Source organism: Syzygium oleosum, unplaced genomic scaffold (genome assembly GCF_021117445.2).
Source record: "Syzygium oleosum isolate NSW1041296 unplaced genomic scaffold, Sole_v2.1 Sole_v2.01, whole genome shotgun sequence".
In the NCBI taxonomy this organism is placed as follows: domain Eukaryota; kingdom Viridiplantae; phylum Streptophyta; class Magnoliopsida; order Myrtales; family Myrtaceae; genus Syzygium; species Syzygium oleosum.
In genome coordinates this window covers 27,204,473-27,231,847 of record NW_026607485.1, presented here as the reverse complement: position 1 = coordinate 27,231,847, position 27,375 = coordinate 27,204,473, and the positions used below count along the sequence as shown (strand labels likewise).

Here is a 27,375-nt window from a genome sequence, read left to right as displayed (position 1 = left end):
ACTGGTACACTTGTGACACATTTACCCCAAACTATTTTTTACCACAAAAAACCTCAACCTGGTACACTCGTGACAATTTTACCCCGAACTATTTTTTGACCATTAAAAACCCCAAACCGATACACAGTGACAATTTTACCCCATAACTTACCACGAAAAAACCCCAAACGGTACATATATGACAATTTTACCCTGAATTAAATTTTTAATTTTATTTTTTATTTTTTCGAATTTTTATTAATTTTTTTTTTTTTCTTCATCTTCAACCTCGCGATGGCCGGACCTGGCAGCCGAGGCGAAGCGGCGATGTCGACCGCGGCCCCTAGCGAGGGCGGCCCTCGCCGCGTCGGCGAGGCGCCCTCGCCGGCGTCGGACGAGCGTCGCTGGCGGCGAGGCAACCCTCGCTGAGTCAAGCGAGGGCACCTCGCCCACGCCGGCGAGGGCCGCACTCGCGATCCAGCGAGGGCGCCCTTTTCCGACGCGAGCGAGGTCACCCTCGCCGGCGTCGGACGAGAACTGCCTCGCACAGGCGGCGAGGCAACCTCGCTGAGTCGGCGAGGGCGCCACTCGCCCACGTCGGCAAGGTTGAGCCTCGCCGGCGGCGGCGAGGTCGAGCCTCGCCGGCATCGGGCGAGGTCGCCCTCGCCCACGCCGGCAAGGTCGAGCCTCGCCATGGCCGGCGGGGCCAACCTTGCCGGCATCCGCCTCTGGCCGTCGCTGTCCGGCGACCACCGAGGTTGAAGATGAAGAAAAAAAAAAAAGAAAAAAATAAAAAACATTCAAAAAAATAAAAAATATTATTAAAAAATTAGTTCGGGGAAAATTGTCACGTGTACCATTGGGGTTTTTGTGGTAAGTTCTGGGTAAAATGTCACGTGTGTACTGTTGGGGTTTTTGTGGTATGTTCGGGTAAAATTGTCACAGTGTGTACTGGTTAGGGTTTTTGTGGTCAAAAAATAGTTTGGGATAAATGTGTCACAAGTGTACTGAGTTTAGGATTTTTCGTGGTATTAACCTTTTTTTTTATTGGGGGATTTTTTGGTTGAAATACATCGATGCATTTGTGTGCACAAGTACAGCAGAGTTCGCTAAAACTTTAAAAAAAAATAATAATTAAAAAAAAAGGTGACATAATTGTAGGGTCTGACTAAACTTTAAAAAAGAGCTTTTTTAAAGAAAAAAAAAAGCTTTTAAAAAAACCCTTGGAATGCTCCCTTCATTATGTAAATTTAAAATTCATATGCTTACTTCCGGTTACAGCAATTTTCCCGCTGCGACTTTAATTGCGAAACGGAGTTCTGGGACTTTCATAAAGCGATTTGTAAATACATCACAGCCACAGTTACTTCAAAACTAGAGCAGCTTACAATAGCTTTATTATAAGCCGCTTCACTCAAAATCGAAGTATTCAGTTTTAAAAGTAAGATCCACATTACTAAAAATCTCAAATTGATATATCTTTAATTTGGCCATAAGATCTTGGCAATCTGGAAAAGAGAGGAGTAGATTCAATTTTGTCCTAATTTTCAATCTCGGTTCATTTTCTTCATATATGCCTTCCCCAAAACGACATTGTTTAGAAGACTCATTTAAGTTGAATTTTCATGTCGGACTCTCGTCACGCCCCGATCATCCAGGTTATTTGCCACGAGTGTTTCTTCGTTGGCAATGGAATGGGTATATTGGGCGGAAGTTAGCGGACGATAGAATTTTCGCGAGTGTACTAATCTCGAATTTTTATAACACGGAAATTAATTTTTAAAATAGGGGTACAACCAATATGAAATTCTAATGACATTATTAACCCCTCACAACATTTCACATCTAGGGCATGACCAAGAGGAGAGAAAAAAACAGAATAAAAAAATTTATTGTCCTTTTCTTGCACAGTCTTTTATTTTCTTTTTTTCCTAAAATTTTATTTTGCATTTGCTTCCAATCTCACTTTCATATGGATATTGCCTTTAACTTTTTCTCTTGCTCGTTAAATATTGTTTTTAAGTACATTATTATTGCTGTTTGATTATTTAACTTTTCTAATGATATTTCTTAGCTGAAAAATTGTAAAAGTGCCGCGATTAATCTATTTAGTCAAAAGAAAAGTCATAAATAAGAAATCCTGTAAAAATTCAAAATTCTCAATAATTAGGAGGATGAGATTGATTTGCAGGGATGTGAAAGGGGGGAACTGAAAAGCATTATGCGAAACTTAGGCTGTGCATGATAACGATTCTGTGCCCGGAAACAGATTCTGCTCAGAAATGATTCTTTTTTATTCTGTGCCCGGAATTGATTCTGAGCATTTTAAGGCATTTGTTAATGGCCCAAAATTCCATCCCTGGAATAGAAAAAGAACATAAATGCGTTTGGTAACGCCACAAAATTTCTTTATATTAATAATATTTTTAAATATTTTAATATTTCTTTCTTTTTTTTTTTCTTTTTTTCTTTTCCTCCTTCTTGGCCATAGCCTTTCGCGACCATGACCGGTTAAATATTTTTTATTAATAATATTTTTATTAAAAGTATTTTTTTCTTTTTTTTTTGCCATGGCACAGTCGCCGCCATGACCGGTAAAATATTTTTTTATTAAAATATTTTTTATTAAAATATTTTTATTAAAAATATATATTTTTATTTTTTGGCCATGGCCGTTGCGCCATGGCCGGTAAAATATTTTTTTATTAATAATATTTTTATTAAAATATTTTTATTAAAAATATACATTTTTATTTTTTTTTGCCATGGCACAGTCGGCGGCCATGGCCGGTAAAATATTTTTTTTCTTTTTTGCCATGGCCTGGTCATCGGCCATGGCAGGTAAAATATTTTTTTTATTAATAATATTTTTTATTAAAATATTTTTATTAAAAGTATATTTTTTCTTTTTTATGGCCATGGCCTGGTTGCCGGCCATGGCCGGTAAAATATTTTTTATTAATAATATTTTTTATTAAAATATTTTATTCTCGTCAGATCCGGCGAGGGCGGTCCTCGCCGGACATTAGAAGCTAAATTAAAAACCAAGAAAAGGAAGAAGAAAAAAAATTGATTCTCAAAATTGTTCCCAAAATCAAGAAGCTACTTTTTTTTTATTCTTGATTCTCGCTTCAAAATCGATTAGGGAACAATTTTTGACAAAATTGTGCCCGAATCAAAAAATTAAACAAACGCATTTACTTCCCAAACCGATTCCGGGAACAAAAGAAGTAATCAAACACTGTTTGGCAAGTTGTCATGCGCAGTCTTAGTGGCCAAGAATGTGTTATTGTTAGTTAAAAGGAGCTAAAGAAGAAAAGAATGTGAAACGGTAGTTGGAAAATGACATTCGTATAAAGAAATAAACCGTGTTGGATAAAGCACGGATGAAAGACATCATGGAACGATCATGCGCTAACGTGTCTGTCGCGACGTTTAACGCAATTATTCTCGTTTAGGCCGGGCACCTACAAAAACATAGGAATATTTCATGTTGATGCTTCTTTTTCTAAGTGAAAGCAAATTGATCTTTGATCTCATCCTCTTGGTGTTCACACTCTTTGGTTGAGCTCTCCTATATCGACACCCACCCCCGAAAAAAAAGGTAACATGAAATTTGAGATCAAACTAAACTTTGAAGATGGGAGGAGGAGATCGGAAATTCATAGGACTGGTGACTAAGGTTTCTGATCCGTCTATTTTGCGGAAAATGTCTGACTTGGAAAAATGAATGAACTAAAAATATTTTCATTGCCCGCAAATATGCTTAGACATGAGTTGTTGTCGGTCATTAAAATAGTTTTTTATTGGCTAATTATTTAAGCAATATTAGCGATCAGTTTTAGGGATATTATTTTTCAAATCATTTATTTTTCGCGAAACAAACCGAGCCTGATAGACATCCGAAGACAAACCATAATCATCTTGTCCTAGCATAACGAGTAACGTAATGGTCTTGAAAATAATTAAAAAAAATTGTTATAGTTCAATCTCAGTGGACATCCATCCCACATCAAACTCTTCAAAAGAGAGGTCTAGAACTTTTCCGGAAAAACCTTACCAAAAAAAAAAAAACTTTTCCGGAAAAAGAAATTCCGACCCGGCCAATATTTACTATAAGATGAATAACAACGATGTAAATACCGAATGATAGATAAATTGATTACTTCAAAAATATGATATAAATATCATCTTACTACATAAAATATCTTATCACTTTAACAATTATTCTACTTTTGTACATCCAATTATATTTTGGATTTTTAGTAAAATTTATTGAAATTGCACTTTTCGTTCCGTATTTTTTTTTTTTCAATTTTTGTACATATTAGTGGGTGGTCTTTTGTTACTAGACAAAGGCTCATTAATATCCTTTCCTGATGTAATTCTGCACAACTTATTTTCCAATCGAAGTGACCCTTTATATTTTAATATGCATTAGCTTGAGATTTTCGCCAATTAATATACAAATCATGAAAAAGAAACATTTCTTTTCTTGAAAAGACATGTTGGTCCTAAATCAATCAAGAAAAATATTCCATCCCAAATGTCAATTCATTATGAGGCACTTGATGATCTCGAAGAACGACTTTTCGGATCGCAATTCATCGTAATTAAATATTTTTTTTCGTAATTTGTATATAAGATATTGTAACGTGAAAAAACTTAAAAAGACTTTACGATCAACGGCGAGATTTCTTCTTTTTTCAATCCGACCCTATCAAGGATTAGGGATCCGCTCTCGAAGAATCTTTAGAAACCCCTTATTATGATCAAAAATTCATATGCCTAGAACCCTGTTGAACAATTTTTCCGCAGCAATTTCAGCAATGAAAATGAGAGTTGCGACTTTCATAAATCATTTGGTAAACACCCCACGGCTGCCGCTACTTCAAAATTTCAACAACTTATAATGACCTTTTGGGAAGCTACTGTAATTTATAAAATTTATACATTTCAAAAACAGAAAAGGCTACATCATTTTATAAACACACCACAGGTCCACAACAACATTTGTACCAATAATTTCGAGAGGGAAAGGCCAAGAACAGAGAGGCAAAGGCAAGTCTTCGGGTGTTACTTATTGGCGACAGTGGTGGACAGTGCCAATCTAGGAGGTCATCGTGGTACAGCAGAGTTGGAAAACTGACTCTTTGTACAGACATTGAGGGAAAAAACAAGATAAAATTATTGTCCTTTCATTGCATTGTGAGGTGCCACGTGTCTTTTGTTTACTTGTTTTTTCCCTAAAGATTTATTTTCCATTTGCTTTTAATCTGAGTTTTATATGCTGCTGCTTTTTTACTTTTCTCTTCCTCATTAAATTTAAGGAAAAATGACGCAAATAATCATAGATTTTAACTCGATACGTAATGTCATTCCCAAACTTTTAATTTATTCAATGTGATTTGCGAACTATCGGTAACTGTTCGATGCCGTCCTTCTATTTGCTCGAATGACAAACCAAACGTTATTTGAAGACGTGGATTATTATATGTTGAGTTGAATTTTTAGAAATGGTGAGTTAACTTGTCCATCCTTTTACTTGTCTATTTTAGACAAGGAAAAAAGTTGTGCATTGACATGTCAAACGTTATTTTATAACATGGATTATTATATCATGATTTGAGATTAATATTATACGCGAATAATCTATGTCTCGACACCTAAATTTTCGCCAACAAATTTTCAAACTTAGAACCATTCTTTTATTAATTAATAATTTTGAACTTTAGAATTTAGTTGAAATGGTTTAGTAAGAAAATAAAAATCAATTAGAACCATGCTTTCAATAAAGGAGTAGCTTAGTCTAGATTAGTATCATCATCCTTGATTAAAACGAGGGGAAGTTAGGGTCACTTTCATCTGGTCCAAATTTAAGAATTAGGAGTAGTCTCTAGCATCATGCTTATAAGGGTTCATGTCCTAAGGCTTAGAACAAAGCAATGTAATATTCTCTACCCGACATGGTATCGGGTCAAGCTCATGGGAGATCATGTTCCGGGGCTTGTAACAAAATCATGTATATTTTTTGATCGATAAGTATACGGTTTTCTTTTTCGCACTTTACTTTGAGTCTTTTAATACTTGTATATTTAATTTCGGCACTTTCATTACATTGGTTGTTCTTTTTTCCTTTCTAGAATGGTTAGGATAAGCCTAAGATCATAATAAACTCCTAAAAAAATATTGCATGAGCAGTTAGTGATTTGAATGGCCTTTATAACTCGTAATTTGTAGCAAATAAAATGTTTGATCACTTAGATGAACAAATCAATCAAGTTAGAGGCACCAAAACGGCGCTTATTAGACTATTAGCGTAATCAAATTTCCGAACCTAAAAAAACTCTAATTGCATAGAAAGTGAGCCAATCTCCCATGCCTCACTTTGTTTCAAGCCGACCCTAAAAGGCTAGTGGCGACTCCCGTCTCATATAGACAAAGGCTCATTAATATCCTTTCCTGTTGTAATTTTGCACAACCTATTTTCCAATCGAAGTGACCCTTTATATTTTAATATGCATTAGCTTGGGATTTTCGCCAATTAATATACAAATCATGAAAAAGAAACATTTATTTTCTTGAAAAGACATGTGAGTCCTAAATCAACCAAGAAAAATATACCATCCCAAATGTCAATTCATTACGAGGCACTTGATGGTCTCGAAGAATGACTTTTCGGATCGCAATTTATCGTAATCAAATACTTTTTTTCGTAATTTGTATATAAGATATTGTAACACGCAAAAACTTAAAAAGATTTTACGATCAAAGGCGAGATTCCTTCTTTTTTCTATCCAACCCCAGCAAGGATTAGGAATCCGCTCTCGAAGAATCTTCAGAAACCCCTTATTACGATCCAAAATTCATATGCCTATTACCCTGTTGAACAGCTTTTCCGTAGTAATTTCAGTCGTGAAAATGAGAGTTGCGACTTTCATAAATCATTTGGTAAACACCCCACGGCTGCTGCTACTTATAAATTTCAGCAGCTTATAATGACCTTTTGGGAAGCTACTGCAATTTATAAAATTTATACATTTCAAAAACATAAAAGGCCACATCATTTTATAAACACACCACAGGTCCACAACAACATTTGTACCAATAATTTCGAGAGGGAAGGGCCAAGAACAGAGAGGCAAAGGCAAGTCTTCGGGTGTTACTTATTGGCGACGGTAGTGGACAGTACTAATCTAGGGCAAGTCATCGTGGTACAGCAGAGTTGGAAAACTGACTCTTTGTACAGACATTGAGGGAAAAACAAGATAAAAATATTGTCCTTTCATTGCATTGTGAGGTGCCACGTGTCTTTTGTTTACTTGTTTTTTCCCTAAAGATTTATTTTCCATTTGCTTTTAATCTGAGTTTTATATGATGCTGCTTTTTTACTTTTCTCTTCCTCGTTAAATTTAAGGAAAAATGACGCAAATAATCATAGATTTTAACTTGATGTGTAATGTCATTCATGAACTTTTAATTTATTCATTGTGATTTGCGAACTACCAGTAACTATTCGATGCCGTCCTTATATTTGCTCGAATGACAAACCAAATGTTATTTTGAAGACATGGATTATTATATATTGAGTTGAATTTTTAGAAAAGTCGAGTTAACATGTCCATCCTTTTACTTGTCTATTTTAGACAAGGAAAAAGTTGTGCATTGACATGTCCAACGTTATTTCATAACATGGATTATTATATCATGATTTGAGATTAATATTATACGCGAATAATCTATGTCTCGACACCTAAATTTTCGCCAACAAATTTTCAGACTTAGAACCATTCTTTTATTAATTAATAATTTTGAACTTTAGAATTTAGTTGAAATGGTTTAGTTAGAAAATAAAAATCAATTAGAACCATTCTTTCAATGAAGGAGTAACTTAGTCTAGATTAGTATCATCATCCTTAATTAAAACGATTGGAAGTTAGGCTCACTTTAATTTGGTCCAAATTTAAGAATTAGGAGTAGTCTCTAGCATCATGCTTATAAGGGTTCATGTCCTAAGGCTTAGAACAAGGCAATGTAATATTCTTTACCCGACTTGGTATCGGGTCAAGCTCATGGGGGATCATGTCCCGGGGCTTGTAACAAAATCATGTATATTTTTTGCCCGATAAGTATAGGGTTTTCTTTTTCGCACTTTACTTTGAGCCTTTTAATACTTGTATATTTAATTTCCGCGCTTTCATTACATTGGTTGTTCTTTTTTCCTTTCTAGAATGGTTAGGATAAGCCTAAGATCATAATAAACTCCTAAAAAAATATTGCATGAGCAGTTAGTGATTTGAATGGCCTTTATAACTCGTATTTTGTAGCAAATAAAATGTTTGATAACTTAGATGAACATATCAATCAAGTTAGAGGCACCAAAACAACGCTTATTAGACTATTAGTGTAATTAAATTTCCGAACCTAAAAAAACTCTAATTGCATAGAAAGTGAGCCAATCTCCCATGCCTCACTTTGTTTCAAGCCGACCCTAAAAGGCTAGTGGCAACTCCCGTCTCATATAGACAAAGGCTCATTAATATCCTTCCCTATTGTAATTTTGCACAACCTATTTTCTAATCGAAGTGACTCTTTATATTTTAATATGCATTAGCTTGGGATTTTCGCCAATTAATATACAAATCATGAAAAGGAAACATTTATTTTCTTGAAAAGACATGTGGGTCCTAAATCAACCAAGAAAAATATACCATCCCAAATGTCAATTCATTATGAGGCACTTGATGGTCTCGAAGAATGACTTTTCGGATCGCAATTTATCGTAATCAAATACTTTTTTTCGTAATTTGTATATAAGATAGTGTAACACACAAAGACTTAAAAAGATTTTACGATCAATGGCGAGATTACTTCTTTTTTCTATCCAACCCCATCAAGGATTAAGGATCCGCTCTCGAAGAATCTTCAGAAACCCCTTATTACGATCCAAAATTCATATGCCTATTACCCTGTTGAACAGCTTTTCCGTAGCAATTTCAGTCGTGAAAATGAGAGTTGCGACTTTCATAAATCATTTGGTAAACACCCCACGGCTGCCCCTATTTCAAAATTTCAGCAGCTTATAATGACCTTTTGGGAAGCTACTGCAATTTATAAAATTTATACATTTCAAAAACATAAAAGGCCACATCATTTTATAAACACACCACAGGTCCACAACAACATTTGTACCAATAATTTCGAGAGGGAAAGGCCAAGAACAGAGAGGCAAAAGCAAGTCTTCGGGTGTTACTTATTGGCGACGGTTGTGGACAGTACCAATCTAGGGCAGGTCATCGTGGTACAGCAGAGTTGGAAAACTGACTCTTTGTACAGACACTGAGGGAAAAAACAAGATAAAATTATTGTCCTTCCATTGCATTGTGAGGTGCCACGTGTCTTTTGTTTACCTTTTTTTCCCTAAAGATTTATTTTCCATTTGCTTTTAATCTGAGTTTTATATGCTGCTGCATTTTTACTTTTCTCTTCCTCGTTAAATTTAAGGGAAAATGACGCAAATAATTAGAGATTTTAGCTTGATATGTAATGTCATTCCTGAACTTTTAATTTGTTCAATGTGATTTGCAAACTATTGATAACTGTTCGATGCCATCCTTATATTTGCTCAAAGGACAAACCGAATGTTATTTTGAAGACGTGAATTATTATATATTGAGTTGAATTTTTAGAAATGGTGAGTTAACATGTCCATCCTTTTACTTGTCTATTTTAGACAAGGAAAAAAGTTGTGCATTGACATGTCCGACGTTATTTCATAACATGGATTATTATATCATGATTTGAGATTAATAATATACGCTGATAATCCATGTCTTGACACCTAAATTTTCGACAACAAATTTTCAGACTTAGAACCATTATTTTATTAATCAATAATTTTGAACTTTAGAATTTAGTTGAAATGGTTTAGTTAGAAAATAAAAATCAATTAGAGCCATTCTTTCAATAAAGGAGTAGCTTAGTCTAGATTAGCATCATCATCCTCGATTAAAACGAGTGGAAGTTAGGCTCACTTTAATTTGGTCCGAATTTAAAATTTAGGAGTAGTCTCTAGCATCATGCTTATAAGGGTTCATGTCCTAAGGCTTAGAACAAGGCAATGTAATATTCTTTCCCCGACCTGGTATCGGGTCAAGCTCATGGGGGATCATGTCCCGGGGCATGTAACAGAATCATGTATATTTTTTGCCTGATAAGTATAGGGTTTCTTTTTCGCACTTTACTTTGAGCCTTTTAATACTTGTATATTTAATTTCCGCACTTTCATTACATTGGTTGTTCTTTTTTCCTTTCTAGAATGGTTAGAATAAGCCTAAGATCATAATAAACTCCTAAAAAATATTGCATGAGCAGTTAGTGATTTGAATGGCCTTTATAACTCGTAATTGGTAACAAATAAAATGTTTGATCACTTAGATGAACATATCAATCAAGTTAGAGGCACCAAAACGGTGCTTATTAGACTATTAGTGTAATCAAGTTTCCGAACCTAAAAAAGCTCTAATTGCATAGAAAGTGAGGGAATCTCTCATGCCTCACTTTGTTTCAAGCCAACCCCAAAAGGCTAGTGCCGTCTCCCGTCTAATATAGAATTCTTTAGGGTTAAATTCAAACTTAAAATGAACCCACCGTCATGAGGTAAGGGCTTGGGAGAGCCCACACCTAATTGAGGGCCATTGGCCCACTTTTTGGCATTACCTCTAAATCTCGTCCTTTACCCATAGAAAAAGAAGGGTTGCAACACCATGTGTAATTTTATTTTTGGTCCACCATTCAAACACATCACCAGATTTTGTTAAATTGAATTAACGAAAGGACGGCATTCCAGGAACTAGATTGAACATTTCCTGATAGTTCAATGACCACATTATATATTAGATCAAAGTTCATAGATCGTATATGTCATCTTTCTTAAATTTTTGAGTCAAGTACATAAATATTGCTATGTACCTGTAATTTTCATTTTTTGCATTTAAATGAAATTTATCTAATAAATTGTTTTGGAGGTAGAGCCCACTAATTTGTCAAACCTATTATAACTAATCCCCACCTCATCTCATTAAACTACAGTTTAGATCAAACAAAGCATATGCTATAAACGAAATAATATTTCTTCACGCTTTGGTAAACATAGTTTTACAACTTTACCATAAATTTTTAAATTTAGATGGATTTATTTATTTATTTTAAACTTTTTATATCGTTTTATTGACCCCACTGACAAATGTTCCGGCTTTGTCCTTGCTTAAAATCAACGTAGATATAGTGTTGATAGGGTTATAAGATTTTACCCTAATTAAAAAGCATGGATAATGACATAAATAGTCCCTGAACTTTGGCTCAATGCGTAATATAATCTCTCAACTTTTAATTTGTTTAATGTAAACCTTGAACTTTACCCTAATATTCAATGTGATCCCTGAACTTTTAATTTGTTCAATGTGGTCCCTGGACTTTTTATACATATTTAATGTAGTCCATGAACTATATAAAAATGTTCAATATAGTCCATGAACTTGAATTAATGGAAAGACTACATTGAACATGTTTATATAGTTTAGAGACTAAATTGAACATGTACCAAAAGTTCAGGGATGACATTGAACAAATTAAAAGTTTAGGGACTACACTGCATGTTCGGTTAAAGTTCAGAGTCCACATTGAACAAATTAAAAGTTCAGAGACCACATTGCACATTGGGCCAAAGTTTATGAACTGTTTGTATAATTTTCTTTAAAAAGTAAAAGCTTACGCAATCATGACTAAGTATTAGAATTGTTATGGAGTCATGTTTTCAAATTGAGAAACAATAATTGTAAATCATTCACATATTGTATGTTGATTTTAGTAAAATCTTTTGTGCTTCAAGTAATATTAAAAAAAATCTGCCACTCTACTTGAACTAGATACATGGCCAAGTGGAAAACTTGGACCAGATAAGAGGAGTTTAGCATCTCCATAGCTTCATTTTCTTGATCAAAAGTTTTGTGACCTATGATTCAGCTCAAATAAAGAATTTTGACCCAAAAAAGAAGAGTGGAAATGTTGTCATTGTTTCGACCTTACAAGATAAAGAATTTGACCGAAAAAAGAAGTGCGGAAATGTTGAAATTGAAAGCATATGGAGTCGTTGAATGTACCAAATTCCTTTTTCTGCTAAAGAAAGAAAGATCATTCGACGTGGAATGTACCGATTCTATCCGTAAATTCAACCTCTTCGACGCAGTTGAAGATATACGAACATCAAGTCTCGTGTTCTTGACATTACATAACAGTCGAATTAATCCATCTTCTTTCCCCAAGGACTAGACGTATTGCTGACAGATGCTCTTCTATGAACGTGAGCTGCAATTCGGCCTAGAAAAGTTAACAGTTCTTGCAAACAGGATTGCTTTATAAGCATCAAGTATCGGCTAGGAATGAACTCCTTTCGCAGTGCTTTTTTCCGTCTTGTATTTTTCCCGATGGCTCTTCCTTAAGACGTCTAGCGACGCACATTCCAGGAGCATGGGATTATCGAGCAAGACTTGGGAGACTTAACGGGAGGCTGATCAACTTTCCATTGTCACAAATTATATCAACTGATCCGGATCTAGAGTCACCATCTAATTAGATGACACAGGACCTACTACCATAATGATGAACGGAGCAAGAACCAACCGCTGGGACTTTAGGAATGATCCATACACATTGTATTGATTGAGCCTGTTCTTTTAAGTCCAGTGCGCATTCAAATCTCAAAGCTGCGTCCTCAAAAGGAGAGACGGAGCCACTTGTATGACAACTGCTGATCACGGACTATTTGAGCCTATTGCTCTGTTTGGCACACGGCTCGTCGACAATAAACATTTTATTATGACAGCAAATCATCATAGTCATCGTAAACACCATATTTCTCACAAACAAGCCCTTCGCAGATCAAGCTCGGAAACATCCACCCAGAAAAGAAAGGAGAACTTCTCCAAACGAGTCACAGATAACAAAACTACTATAAAGTAACTTTCAGGCTTTATAACAGACCTCACCATCACAGACCCATCCTTCTTTGGCATCTCCTCCTTCCTCTGCCTCCTCCCCAGCTGCTTCATTGTCTTCATCCGACTCGTTTTTAGTTGCTTTCTCTTCTACAACAGCACATTTTGGATGGAGATCAAAGTCACACTCCTCGCAGAAAAAACGACCACACCTCCCCTGAGGGACAAGGATATATGGGGCCTCATTGTAGACATTAAAAATTTCCTAGTCATTAGCTTCTAGGTGAAAGAACAAATTTACCTTGGTTCCGTCCTTTCCAATGACGAAATCCAGATCCCCTAAAACCAAGATTGACTCCAAGGTTTGAGATTCTTCCCTTTTCTTCTCTATCTCCGCGAGCTCTGCAAACTTTTCTGGAGTGAATGGGTAAGCTCCAACGCCATGCTCTTCAACGGTTTCAGCAATGTTGGAATGGAGAGTCTTCCCATCCTGACCGATTATGACCAGAGTAGGTAGAATCGACAGCTCAAAGTACCTAGCCAACTTCTCACATTTCTTGTCTTTCAATGGTAATGAAAACCATGGCATGCTTCCAAAGGATTGGTTGAGTGATGCGTCGTCATCATCGAGAGGTATCTGAACGATCTCAAAACTCTCTCCTTTGGCCTTCAATTTCTCATAAACCGCCAGTAAATTTGGCACAAAATCAACGCATGATTTGTACGTGGACAATGAGAATTACAGACCCACAGTTTTCCCTTCAAGCTCGGTAACAGGAACCTAGTTTGGTCACATAACTAGATTAGTAAAAGGAGGATGGAAAACCGAATCATAATCACACACGACAATCAATTTCAAATGCATTGATGATCTGTTTAGGTTTACCTGATTCCCATCGCATGAAACTACGAAGTCACGAGATCCATGGACCAAAAGAGAGGTCAATGATTGATTTCTCCTAGCAGCTTCTTCCTGGTCCTTCAACTCTTTAATGCGTTCTGGAGTGAAAGGGTAAGCTTCCACTCCATACTCATGGATGATCTCGACTCCGCTATTGTTAAGACTGTACCTGTGCCATCAAGAATCACAAGGTGGGGTATTCCCCTGACATTAAACAATTCATCCAAGCTATCGCGCTTCTCCGAGTCGGAAAACGGGATTGCAAGCCACGGCATCTTGGAAAAGTATCCACCGAAGGACTCTTCATCCTCATCTGCGGAGATAAAAGTGATTTCCAGGTCACCTCTTGGGGAAAGTTCATTGTACACCTCCACAAGAGTTGGGGTGAACTGCTGGCACGGACCGCACCACGACGCGGAGAAGTACAAACCGATCTTCTTCCCCTTCAAGTTATCGACCTTAACCTGATAACGGACAAAAGATATTCCTAATTTGAGTTCTTTCATACAGTAATCCGCAAGCAAGGCACACTAGATCACTTGACCACCAGGCAAAAATCCCGAAAATGCTCAAGATACATCCAAATGCCAAAGGGAGAAGCACTTCCCTTAAGCACTACTCATTGATTTGCTCGCAAATCAGCAGTCTCGTCGACCAAAACAAGTATACCGCATTGAAGGTGTGAGCATTTATGTAAGAATTTCCTAATGTGGGCTTCATTAATTGAAATTAACTGAATTAGTTTGGTCTAATAAAGGTAAGATATATGGGTTCTTAATAAGTCTAATATGGGACTGGCTGGTGTGGGCCGAGTACGGCCCGGCCCGTAATGAGAGGGCCCGTGGTCGAAGACTCTATAAATAGCGCTCAAGTCCCTCCCCTAACCTGATGATGCACAATTTGACTCACATACGGATTTAGAGAGAACTTTCTTCTCGTGAGTGGCAATCTCATTAGGCCAGTGTTCTAACAAAGGGATAGGGGAGAAGCATTTGAGTTCGTGTTCGGAAACCGTCGCAAATTCCGCGTCAAGTTCGATGGATTCCAAACCAGGTACACGAATCTACAATTTCTCCATTATCGTGTTTCGGTTTCTAATTATGGTGATCCTGGGCGTGCCATTTTCGTGGCCTACATATGGTATCAGAGCCTGCCATAGATTAGAACTGAAACATACGGATTAGGACCGTTTTAGTTTTGTCCGAGAGATTTTTGCCCAGTTTCGAAATTTTTTGTAGGATAAAAGTTAAATTTTATTATATATTTGGAATCTACTCGTCGAGACGAGAAGAATGGTGGGCGGATCGTCGGCGGAGGAGGCCGGACGCGCCTTCACGCGCCTACACGCGCCCTAGGCGCGGAGGCGCGTGACGGTCACGTGCGGCCGTGCCAAGCCGGCGCGTTTGTTCGCCGTAGCTGCAGGCAGACGTCGGCATGATGTCGGCGAGGCGCGGATTCGGTTGACCCGGATCTCGACCCGACCCGACCGGATAGTTGCCCCGACCCGGATCCTGACCCGACCCGTTGACCCGACCCGACCGGTCAAACCGGTCCGTTGACCGGTTGGACCGGTCGGACCGGCTGTTCGGACCGGTTTGACCGGTGCCGAACACGCTGCGCACGCGCCGCGCCTTCCGACGGCGCGTGAGGCGCGTCCGACGTCCGTTTTGGACATTCTTGGTATCGTCGCGCTCGTATTGAGATGCTCTACATTGTGGTGTATTTATTTTATATGTTTGAAGCTTTTAAAGATGTGAAAATACGTATACAACCCTATATACTCGTATTTTTAGGGTATTTTGCGTATTTTCTTGTATTTCTCTTTGGTTTCGGAAATACATATGGTAGCTCACATGTATATCACCACATAAGGACTATGTAGAGTATAATTCATTGTCTATCAATGAATGGAACAATATAATTAGCATGGCATGTAATTTTAGAGATATACGCCCCTGTCTTTACGTCTAGCATTACATGTATATAGTGAATGTGATACATAAAGTACATATCCCTGGTATGAGAGATTTTCAAAGATTCAGTTGGGTAGTGACCGCCAAAGTGGCACACTTGACTGGGTTTGAGAAATATCGGTCTCATATTGTGGTGGGATGTCTCCTGTTCTATTGCATGATCATACTCCCAAAGGAGGTGATCTTGTATTGGTTCATGGAGGGGTACATGTATAGCATGTGCTTGAGAAATGACTAATCTTAGTGGTTCATACACCCAAAGGTGGTGATTTCACGAAAAATTAGAATATGTTCTCATGGCCGCTGTCATGTGAAGAGAATACAACTGCATGTCATATTTTCTGCCCAAAGGTGATTATGTGATGATGTATGTAACTCTTTGGATAAGTACTCACATGATGCTGATTGTATTGTTTGTTTGTTTTCCAATCACCTTTTCTGTAAACGGCAATTCCATTTCCATTGAGGTCCTTACTGGTTTGAACTTTAAGAAATGGAAAGAGGATTTTCTATTTGGAATGGAGCTGGCGGATGTTCACATTGCTCTTACAAAGGATAAGCCGGCAGATATCATGGCCACCAGTACTGAAGCTGAGAAAACGGACTATGCTGCCTGGGAAAAGAGCAATCGGATTTGCTTATTGACAATGAAAAAATCCATTCAAGAACACTTGAAAAGTGATTTGCCAGCTGACTGTACTGCTAAGGAAATGATGACAGCCTTAGAGGCTAGAAACCGCATTTCATCTAATGCTGAGGTTGGTACACTTCTTCAAAAGCTCTTCAATATGAAGTATGATGGTACTGCTGGGGTTAGAGATTATGTCCTTAGGATGGTAGACCTAAAGACGAAGCTTCAAGCTCTTAATGTTTCCATTCCTGATGCTTGTATTGTGCATCAAGCCTTGAACACCCTTCCATCTGATTTTGGGATTATAAAGACAAATTATAATTCCCAAGATGAGACTTGGTCAGTGAATGACTTGATAGCAAGGGTGGTGGCAGAGGAAGAGAAACTTAAGAAGGAAAAAGGGCATCTAGCCTTATATGTTTCTGGTTCCCACAAAAAGAAGGATAAGAAGTTCAGAAATCGTACTCAGAAAAGGTACTCATGAAACTACCGGTCAATCTGACAATATGGGTCCAAAGAAAACATCCTTCAAAAGGGATGGTGGCCACTGCTTCTTTTGTAAGAAGAAAGGTCACATAAAGAAGGACTGTGGAAAGTTTAAAGCTTGGTTGTCCAAACGTGAGCCTACAGGTAATGATTCTTTGGCACTTGTTTGTGAATCCAACCTATCAGAAGCACCATCCAGTTCTTGGTGGCTCGATAGCGGTGCAACTAATCATGTTGCGTTTACCATACGAGGGATTCATAAACCGGAGGAAGCCAAATCGGGATGAGTCAAGACTCACTTGTGGGAAATAACGAGAAAGGCGATGTTGTGTTTGTGGGAGATGTAATCTTGATTCTAGACTCGGTTTTAGATTAATGTTGAAAGACACTTTTTATGTACCTTCTTTTAGACGGAACTTAGTTTCCGTATCGTGTTTGGACATGTATGGCTACTCTTTTGAAATCAAGAACAATGTTATTTCTTTGTTTCTTAATTCAAATAAGGTTGGGTGCTGTAATATGTCCAACGGATTGTACAGATTGTGTTTGTCTCCCAATGACATATACGTCGCTTATACGGCTGAAAAGGTTGTTTCCAAAAGACCACTACCTAAGGAACAGTCTTATGCATTGTGGCATAAAAGGCTTGGTCATATCTCTAAGGATAGAGTAGAAAGGCTGATAAATACTAACATCCTGCCTGCTCTTAAAGATGACCTAGAGATATGCGTAGACTGTTGTAGAGGTAAAATGACCAAGATAAGGAAGAAAACTGCAGTCCGAATTTCTGACCTGTTGGAGGTCATTCACACTGATATAAGTGGACCCTATACGGCAACCTTATGTAGAAATTTTTATTTCATTACATTTATTGATGACTATTCTCGATATGGCTATCTGTACTTGATTAAAGAAAAGTCTGAGTCTCTTGACAAGTTCAAGATTTTTCGGACTGAAGTCGAGAAACAGTTGGGAAAGGTCATAAAGGTTGTTAGATCTGACCGAGGTGGAGAGTATTATGGCAAACATGGCGATGCCGGACAGCTTAAGGGGCCATTTGCCAAATACTTAGAGGATTCTGGGATAGTGGCTCAGTTTACTATGCCTGGGAAGTCCTGAGCAAAATGGTGTAGCCGAAAGGCGCAATCGCACCCTTATGGAAATGGTGAGGAGTATGATAAGTAGGACAAATTTACCTGTTTTTCTGTGGGGTGAAGCTTTGAAAACAGCTTTGTACATTCTGAATCGTGTACCTACTAAAGCTGTTCCATTGACTCCTTTTGAGTTATGGACTGGACGTAAGCCTAGCTTAAACCATCTTAAGGTTTGGGGATGTCCTGCAGAAGTGAAGTTATACAATCCAACATTAAGTAAGTTGGACTCCAGAACCACTCGGTGTTACTTTGTATCTTACCCTGATCATTCGAAGGGATATCGGTTCTATAATCCCAATGGAGGCACAAGAATTGTGGAATCACAGACAGCCAAGTTTCTGGAGTTTGATGTGGCCGAAGAAAGTAGCTGCTCACAGACTATTGAGGATAATAGTACGGTTGGTAATGTTGTATCTTTATCTCCTCCCATACAGATAATTGTGGAGACTCCCACACCACAGACTGAACCTGTTGAGGCTCAGGATCCTGTTGTCGAGACAGCTCCTAATGAAGTTCCTCAAGGCTCTCAGGTACAGGATGAGGCTGTTGTTGTTCCAGTAAGGAGATCCATTAGGGAGAGACGATCGGCTATACCACCGACTATTTAGTATATATAGGAGAGCAAGACTACGATATTGGTTCTCGTAGGCGATCCAGTGACTTACACGGAAGTTGTTTCTTGTCCTCAGTCGGAACCGTGGTTGGATGCAATGAGAGATGAAATGCAGTCTATGAAGCATAATGGAGTTTGGGAACTTGTTGAATTACCTGAAGGTCATAGACCCATTGGCTGCAAATGGGTGTATAAGACTAAAAGGGACTCCAAAGGAAAGATTGAGAAGTTTAAAGCCAGACTGGTAGCCAAGGGTTTCACTCAGAGAGAAGGAGTAGACTATGAAGCAACTTTTTCTCCGAGTCTCTTCGAAAGATTCTTTGAGAGTGATCATGGCATTGGTAGCTCATTTCGATATGGAGTTACACCGGATGGATGTTAAAACGCCTTTCTCAATGGAGACCTTAATGAAGAAGTCTATATGATGCGGCCGAAGGTTTTGCGGCGAGATGATTCGAGTACGCTTGTATGTAGACTGAAAAAGTCTATTTATGGTCTCAAGCAAGCTTCTAGACAATGGTACTTGAAGTTTCATAGTGTTGTCGCTTCATTTGGTTTTGTTGAGAACAAAGTAGATCGGTGTATATACTCCAAGGTCGATGGGAGGAAATTCATTTTCCTTATACTCTATGTTGATGATATTACGCACAGCGGTGACCTTGGTTTACTTGCATGAGACAAAGCGGATGTTGTCAAAGAACTTTGATATGAAAGACCTCGGTGAGGCGTCTTTTGTCCTTGGCATTGAGATTCGTAGGAATCGTTCTCGCCGACTATTGGGTTTATCTCAGAGGGCATATGTTGATCGTATCTTAGAAAGATTCAACATGCAGCAATGCAAGCCAGGAATTGCTCCTGTCAGTAAGGGTGATAAGTTGAGTCTGTCACAATGTCCTCATTCAGATTTTGAGAAAGCCCAAATGAAGAATGTACCTTATGCTAGTGCACTTGGGAGTATTATGTATGCTCAAGTATGTACTAGACCAGATATTGCTTTTGCAACAGGACTTCTAGGCAGATATCAGTCAAATCCAGGACACGATCATTGGGTTGCTGCCAAGAAGGTTTTGAGGTACTTAAAGAGGACAAAAGATTATATGCTGATTTACAAACATGTTCAGGACCTACAGCTAGTTGGGTATTCGGATTCGAGACTTTCTTGGTGTCGGGATGAAAAGAAGTCGACAACGGGTTACATCTTCAAGTTAGCGGGAGGTGCGGTATCATGGAAAAGTGAGAAACAGAAATCAATGACATCCTCTACCATGCAAGCGGAGTTTGTAGCATGCTTTTCGGCAGCTACTCAGGCAATTTGGCTCCGGAACCTCATTAAGGAGTTGACCGTATTTGATTTTGTGGATAGGCCCATACAGTTGTATTGTGACAATAACTCTGCAGTGTTGTTTGTTAACAACAACAGAGGTCTCAAGGGATCTAAGCATATGGAAGTCAAGTACCTGACTATAAAGGAAAAAGTTCAGGATGGTGACATTGCAGTAGAGCACATTTCAACAGATGATATGATTGCAGATCCGCTAACTAAAGGCCTTCGCCCTTGTGTATTTGATCGACATGTCATTAATATGGGCTTAGGAGTATCATGGGATACTGTTAATTAGTGGGAGCTGTTTAGTTTTATGTTGCTCTTATGAAGTTTGTATCTGATTTTGTTACATTTTGTAATATTTGAATATGTATCAACTCTTTTGCATTCAATGAGGCATTTGTGAATGTAGATTTATCAAGTTGAGTATACATATTTGATGAAAATCTCGAGACATTGTGTAAACCTTGAGTACAGGCTATGGGGCATTCTTAGTATTAGCCTTAACGATATGTCTTGTTACACATAAAGTACAGTTAACTATCAAGGTAAGACATATGAAGGTTCGTTGGAACCATGGAGGATATTCTCTGGTGACACATTAGGTTTTGTGACACTTAAGGAGAGATAATTTGGACTAACAACGTGGACAACACATAAAGTATCACTCATTATGAGGTATTGTCCATTTGACACACTACCATATTGAATCCATATTAGTAAAGTTAAAAGCACTCGTGACCATGGAAGGCTCTGCGTGAGTACATGCAGTTACCGCCATGATTCGGTGTTCGAGACTTTATGGGATCGGATTGACTATTAAGAATAATCTCTAGACCAATATAAGGGTGCGCACACGGTTACATTTCAATTAATATCGCCCAAGTGGGAGAATGTAAGAATTTCCTAATGTGGGCTTCATTAATTGAAATTAACTGAATTAGTTTGGTCTAATAAAGGTAAGATATATGGGTTCTTAATAAGTCTAATATGGGACTGGCTGGTGTGGGCCGAGTACGGCCCGGCCCGTAATGAGAGGGCCCGTGGTCGAAGACTCTATAAATAGCGCTCAAGTCCCTCCCCTAACCTGATGATGCACAATTTGACTCACATACGGATTTAGAGAGAACTTTCTTCTCGTGAGTGGCAATCTCATTAGGCCAGTGTTCTAACGAAGGGATAGGGGAGAAGCATTTGAGTTCGTGTTCGGAAACCGTCGCAAATTCCGCGTCAAGTTCGATGGATTCCAAACCAGGTACACGAATCTACAATTTCTCCATTATCGTGTTTCGGTTTCTAATTATGGTGATCCTGGGCGTGCCATTTTCGTGGCCTACATTTATACTAAAGAGCATTACTTTGTAGCAATATCGAATTCATATATACTGCATCCACGCGACTCTAAGTACATATCTTTCGTTAAAAAAGTAATGCATCAATTACCAATCATCCAGTTTCTGAAGGAAACGAATGGATAGCACTCGTAAAATGATGATCAAAGATCAGAACAAATTAGCTTATCTTGAACTAAATTCGCCAGCTTAGCCATCACAAACCGACGGCTTCGCAATCACAGACTCCCAGCAAAGAACATCCGCATTTAAACTTAAAAGGCGCACTAACCGCATCTTCCAGAGAAGCACCAACAAGGAATCAGATCAGTAATGCTTACTGCTTTCCACCATTCCCACCGATTGGAAATTTCAAAAAAAAAAAAAAACCGATCACCAGAACAAGAACTTCTCGCGCGAAACTGGGCAATCAGCGAAGAAACAACCCACGCGAAGGACCCCGAGAACTTCAACAAGGACGCCGACCCACGATTCTTTTCTTCCCGTTTTCCCGAAGAGCAAAAGCAGAAAAGGAGAGAACCGAGCTTCACCTGATCGCCGTTGTTTTGGACGAGGAAGTCCCGGTCCGGAGAAGACAAGAGGGACTGAATATCGTGAGAAGCAGCCCCGCCTCCGCCGACGTCTGCCATCCTCGTCGCTTCGCTTCCCTCCTGTGCTCAATGGTATCGTTTGCTGAGGGCGAGAGTGCCTGAGAATCCTCTCCAATGGCGGGCTGCTGCTCCTCCGTTTTACGCAGTTAGATAGGGAAAAAACGTCGGCCATGCAGATACAAATTTCTGGAGACTTCCTGGGACTGCTCGACGCGAGGTTGATGGGGGCATCTCGGGAAGTGGGCCCCGACGTAGGAAAGAAAGACGAGACGAGGACGAGGACGAGGATGCCTAGGCCACGTCAGCAAATCTCAGTCTTCATTTTTTCTTGTTTTATTCTTTTTTATTTACTCTCCTTTTACCATCATTCCTTGCTTCTCTCGGGAAGCCGCATCGTTATCGCGGATATTCGTTGCACGAATAATAATCGTTCTGTTTTCTTATATATTTTTTATTTTTGATAATATATTTAGAACATAAATTCTTTCGGTAAAATAATTGCATTTTTTTTATTTTTGAAATAAATTTTGGCTCAAAAATAGATTTCGAACAGAAACATAAATAAAACTTTCTTTTATTGCTCACCCTTGCCACTCATCGCCGTCCACTGGCCGGCCGTCCACTGTCCACTGCTGCTTGCCGCTCGCCGGCTGTCCCCCGTCTATTTCGGGAATAGAAATTTTGTGTCGGTATCAAACGCTACTTTTGCTCAAAAACTTATCTCGGAAAGAGAAATAGAAATCTATTTCTAGCCAGGAATGGGGTCAGGGAAGAGAAATATCATCATTTGCGCCCTCAGTCTCCAAACGTATGAAGTTCGGCAAAGAATTTCATTTTTTACCCTCTCGGTGTTATACTAAGTTAAATCTTGATTTTTCAAACTTCGCCCTCGCCCCGGTTGTGAAATTGTCGTGATTGATGTGTTCAATCGAGAGAAAAATCATTAACAATCCTATAAAATCCGTAATTCGCAATGATTAGGAAGGTTGAGACTGATTTGTAGGGACGTGAAAGCGGGCAATTGAAAAGCTTTGCGCGAAGCCTAGTGGCCAAGAATACGTCGTCGTTTAGTTCAAAGGAGCTAAAGAAGAAAGATCTCGAAAGAGTGGTTGGAAAATGACCTCGGTATGTATAAATAAATAAATATATATAATATTTACAGTGTACAAGTACACCAGCGTTGATTGTATTAGACTTTGCTAATGGGAAAGCAATTAGGATTAATTTTCGGTAATTCTTTTAAGATGCCGTTCGGTCTGTTTATCAAATAAAGAGAACCCGAAAAAAAAATTGGATTAATATTGCATTTAGGTTGCACCTGATTAGTTATGGAATTAACTCGTGACTAATCCTATTTCATATGGTTTAGTATTCACATGGATGGCTTGGACACGTCAGCAAATCCATGTCTTTATCTTCTCATTTTCTTTTTATTGACCCCTTTACCATTCCTTGCTTCCTTTCCAAGAAGTCCATCTCGAAAAATTGAAGCTTGACAAAAAATTTTGTTTTTTTACCCTCTCAATTTTTATATAAGTTAGATTTTCAAATTTTTTAAGAACATTTTTTTTATTATAAGTTAGATTTTAAATTTTTGAGAATTTCAGTTTTAACCTTTAATTTTTGGTTGGTTGCCAAAAAAAAAATTCGATGCGCCCTCTTGACCCTAGTCCAAATAAATAATAAAATAGGGTATGAGAAAATGTTAAAAATGTCGTGATTAATCTATCAAATCAAGAGAAAAATCATGGACAAGAAAAAGATGAATACGAATTCCTTGAGTTGAAATGGATGGTTAAAGAAAAGAATTACTCCAAATGATAATTGAAAAAAATTTAATGGGCCCTCTTAATCCTAATCCAAATAAACAGTAATTGTAATTTAAAATATTGTACTATCGCCGCAATTAATCTATATAATTCAAAGAGAAAATAAAAAATAAGAAAAAGATAAAGAAGAAGAAGCAACAGCAGCTCAAGAAAAGAATCACTCCAAATGATAATTTTTGAAAATCGAAAATTCTATAAAATCCAAATTCCGCAACAATTAGGAGGATGAGACTGATTTGCAGGGAGGCGAAAAGGGGGAACTCGAAAAGTATCATGCGAAACTAGCGACCAAGGATGTGTTATCGATAGTTAAAAAGGAGCTAAAGAAGAAAAGAACATGAAAGAGTGGTTGGAAAATGACCTCCGTACTAATAAAATAAACTACATTGTCAGATGAACATGATTGAAATAGAAGACATCATGGAATGATCGCGCGCTGACGTGTCTATGGTGACGTGTAATGTAATTATTCTTGTTTAGATCGGACACGTACATGAAAGCAAATTGGTCTTTGATCTCATCCATTTGGTGTTCACACTCTTTGAGATCAAATTAAACTTTGAAGAAGGAAGGAGGAGATCAGAAATTCATGGCACCGGTGACTTAAGTTTTCTGATCCATCCGTTTAGCAGAAAAGGAACGCAGAAAAGGAACTATTTGGAAATATGAATGAATGAAAAAATTGAACATGTACCAAAAGTTTAAGGATCACATTTAACAATTTAAGAGTTTAGGGACCATATTGAACATTAGACTAAAGTTCAGGGACTACGTTAAACAAATTAAAAGTTGAAGAATCAAATTGCTCTTGTAGCCAAAGTTCAAGGATTGTTTTTGTCATTATCCCCTTATATTTTGGATTCTTATTGAAAATGATTCAAATCGCACTTTTCGTTTTCTATTAATTTCTCTTTTCAGGTCACCTCTTGGGGAAAGTTCATTGTCCACCTCCACAAGAGTCGGGGTGAACCGCTGGCACGGACCGCACCACGACGCGGAGAAGTACAAGCCGATCTTCTTCCCCTTCAAGCTATTGACCTTAACCTGATATAGGACAAAAGATATTCCTAATTTGAGTTCTTTCATACACTAATCAGCAAGCAAGGCACACCAGATCACTTGATCACCAAACAAAAATCCTGAAAATGCTCAAGATACATCCAAATGCCAACTAGAGAAGCACTTCCCTTGAGCACTGCTCATTAATTTGCTCGCAAATCAGCAGTCTCGTCGACCAAAACAAGTATACCGCATTGAAGGTGTGAGCATTTACACTAAAGAGCATTACTTTATAGCAATATCGAATAATTCATATACACTCACGTGACTCTTAAGTACATATCTTTCTCTAAAAAAGTAATGCATCACTTACCAACCATCCAGTTTCTGAAGGAAACAAATGGGTAGTACTCGAAAAATGATAATCCTAGATCAGACCAAATTAGCTGATCTTGAACTAAATTCGCCAGCTTAGCCATCGCAAACCGACGGCTTCGTAATCACAGACTCCCAGCAAAGAACAACCAAAAAGAACATCGGCATCTAAACTTAAAAGGCGCACGAACGAACCGCATCTTCCAATCCGACAACAGAAGCACCAACAAAGAACCAGACCAGTAATGCTCTCCACCATTCCCCCGGATTCGAAATTAAAAAAAAAAACCGATCCCCAGAACAATAATTCCTCGCGCGAAACTGGGTCGTCAGCGAAACAACAACCCACACGAAGGCTCCCGAGAACTTCAACAAGGACGCCGACCCACGATTCTTTCTTCCCTTCTCCGAAGAGTAAAAGTAAAAAGGAGAACCGAGTTCTACCTGATCGCCGTTGTTCCGGATGAGGAAGTCCCTGTCCGGAGAAGACAAGAGGGACTGAACACCGTGAGAAGCAGCCCCGCCTCCGACGACGTCCGCCATCCTCGTCGCTTCTTGCTCGCTCCTGTGCTCAAGGGTATCGTTTGCTGAGGGTGAGGGTGCCTGAGAATCCACCAATGGCCGGCTCCTGCTCTTCCGTTTACGCAGTAGATAGAGAAAAAATGTCGGGCATGCAGATATAAATTTCTGGAGACTTCCTGGGACTGTTTGACGCAAGCCAAGGTTGATGGGCATCTCGGGAAGTGGGCTCCAACGTAGGAAAGAATAGGGGTGATCGGTTCCCATTCCGGTCTAGTTCCAAGATAAAATAGGGAACCAAACCAAGAAGATCGGTTCTCAAAATTAGAAACCGGAGACCGGACCAATTGGTCCTTGTACCTAGAATCGGACCGCTTCCGGTCTGATCCAATGGAACCGATCATTTTTTTTCCCTACTATTTTATGCCATATTTTCGTGTTGATTTAAGTGAAATGTATGCATTGATCCTCCAATTGAAAAGACAAATAAAAAAACGTGCTTCACTTAGAGTTTAGTTGACATTTTATTAATTTTTTTGAAGAAATAAAAAATAAAAAAAGATGTATGTAGTTGGTCTGGTCCAGTAGGTCCGATCCGATCCCCTTTGGAATCGGAACTGGACCTACACTCCCGGGAACCGGACCAAACTGGCCGGTCCAGTCCGGTTCGTGCGGTTCTCGGTTTGAGCGATCCGTTTTGCACACCCCTAGAAAAGACAGTGAGAATGCCTTGGACACGTCAGCAAATCTCAGTCTTCATCTTTTCTTATTGTACTTTTTTTTTTATTTACGCCCTTTTACCATCATTCCTTGCTTCCTCCCCAAGAAACCGCGTCTTCCTTAGTCTCCAAAATGTTTGAAGTCTTGCAAAGAATTTAAATTTTTACCCTCTCAATATTATGTTCCAAGTTAAATCTTGATTTTTCAAGCTTCACCCTCGCCCTCACCCGTTCGAATTTGGAAAAATTTGTAAAATTGTCGCGATTGATCAGTTTAATCGAGAGAAAAGTCATAAACGAGGAATCCTGTAAAGTCCGTATTCGCGATGAGTAGGAACTTGAGACTGATTTGTAGGGATGCGGAAAGAGGGCAAAGCGTAGTGGCCAGGATGTGTCGTCGTTTAGTCAAAAGGAACTAAAGAAGAAAGAACGTGAAAGAATGATTGGAAAATGTCGACAGATTGTATAAATAAATAAATAATCTATTGGATGAGCACGAAAGAAATATAAGACATCATGAAATGACCGCGCGTTGACATGTAACGCAACTATTTTGATACCTCTTTTTCTTGCCCCAATTCCCTTAAAAAACCCTCAACTTTTATCTTTGTCTCAATTATATCCCAAACCTTTTTTGTCTCATAAAAAATTCCAAACTTTCACTTTTATCCTAAATCTACCCCATTAACTTTTCGTCCAATTTTTTAATATTATTTTTTATTTTTTCGAATTTTTTTATTTTTTATTTTATTTTATTTTTCCTTTCCTTTTCTTTTTTTTTTGTTTCACCTTCAACCTCTGGCCGGTTAGGTTAGCCCCGCCGGCCGCTGGCGAGGTTCGGCCTCGCCGGCGTTGGGCGAGGCCAACCTCGCCAATAGCTGGCGGGGCCGACCTCGCTAGCCACGCGAGGCTCGGCCCCGCCGGCAAGCAGCGAGG

The 27,375-nt window shown here is 38.6% G+C and overlaps 1 pseudogene; it reads right to left on the bottom strand.

The window, feature by feature from the left end:
• Positions 1–25,951, bottom strand: part of LOC115668237 (probable nucleoredoxin 1) — a 47,253-nt pseudogene extending 21,302 nt beyond the window's left edge.
• Positions 25,952–27,375: the final 1,424 nt, after the last annotated feature.